The sequence below is a fragment of the Rhagoletis zephyria genome, unplaced genomic scaffold (assembly GCF_001687245.7).
Source record: "Rhagoletis zephyria isolate East Lansing unplaced genomic scaffold, Rhagoletis_zephyria_1.1 Rzeph_scaffold_00105, whole genome shotgun sequence".
NCBI classification, from domain to species: domain Eukaryota; kingdom Metazoa; phylum Arthropoda; class Insecta; order Diptera; family Tephritidae; genus Rhagoletis; species Rhagoletis zephyria.
Genome location: NW_016157189.1, coordinates 430,854 through 432,331, shown reverse-complemented (window position 1 = coordinate 432,331; position 1,478 = coordinate 430,854).

The following is a 1,478-nucleotide window of genomic DNA, read 5'->3' as shown; positions in this document are numbered from 1 at the left end:
TTTTATTTGTTGGTTAAAATACAGATAAAATTTTATTTATTTCATTAATGTTCGGTTTTACAGGGAATAATAAGTGTTGAAGTGAAGAAATAAATAGTTTTTTTTTTGCTCAATAATGCCTCACTGGATTTTTTTATGCGGTTTTTTAGAATTTTTTTCGTGGAGTATCTGAATTTGTGCGGTTTTTGAAAATCCTGGAACGTATCCCCTGTTTTTGTATGAAAGTAAAGAACTTTTTTATGCGGATTTTTTGTATGCGGCTTTCTGAGGAACGCATGTACCGCATAAAAAGAGACCTAAGTGTACATACTTACACGAGGTGAATAGAGTGCCCTCTGCCGTGGCCAGTAAAAGCCTGATTATGGCAACTCAACCCTACCAGACATGACTAACGCAGACTCCAATACATTCAAATATTTCACCAATACACACGTACAGGAGACATATGTTACAAATAACATATCTATAACACGATATCCTGTTAGATTTTTCATGTCGCCCTTAGGAAATTAACGTAAACATTCTATGGGAGTATAACATGCATTTACGTTACAACTCTGCGTTACATGATTCGTTATATAACACGTAGTGTTCTTGTAGGGAACTTAACTTAACGGAACGTAGAACTTAGAGAATCAAAATGAAACAGATTTCGACATGGCATTAAGATATGCTAAGTTTCGGCTGTTCAATTATAAGCAACACCCATTTAACAGAATTTTTAAGAGAGAGCCGTAAGTTACGTTAAGTTGTCATAATCAGACCATAACACAGTAAACTAAAATGCTACGGATTAACCCTTATGGGTACATTACGAACTTGGCTAGGGTATTTTTGACTTTGAAATGAAGTAAAAGTGTGGGATAAGGGCATTTGTACATATTTGTATAGTAGGGAGATTTTTTCAAATTATATAAATATACGTTATTTGAATATTGAATTAATACACGTTTGAGGAAAGGGTGCGATAGTAGACTCCAGTTATAAGATTATAAATTAAATTGTTGTCAATGTTTTTTAATAATTGTAAACATTCGCCAGCTGTTTCTGTTTATTTATTATTAAAAGGCAGGACTGCCAATCTTGCGGCAAAACAATAATAAAAATCCAAAAAAACACGTAAAGCCAAACAGAATTAATTGCAAAACGTGCAATGATACACACATTAAATTTCTTATGTGCACCCTCCACACAGACCCCAATCACTTCTGAAAATTTCATTTTATGTGCACCCTCCACACAGACCCCAATCACCCCTGAAAATTTCTTTGATATCGGGCAAGCCGTCTAGGAGGAGTATGCGAACAGGAAGTTTTGCCACTTAATTTTATATATATAGATGTACAATCAAAGGAATAAAATAAAGTAGGCTAACAAAAGATTTTTTAGCAAGAAAATTTTGTCAAAACTGCACTAAAATGAATAAAATAAAATAAGTTAAGGTCTCGTTAAAGTTACTAAAAGCCATTTAGTGAAAG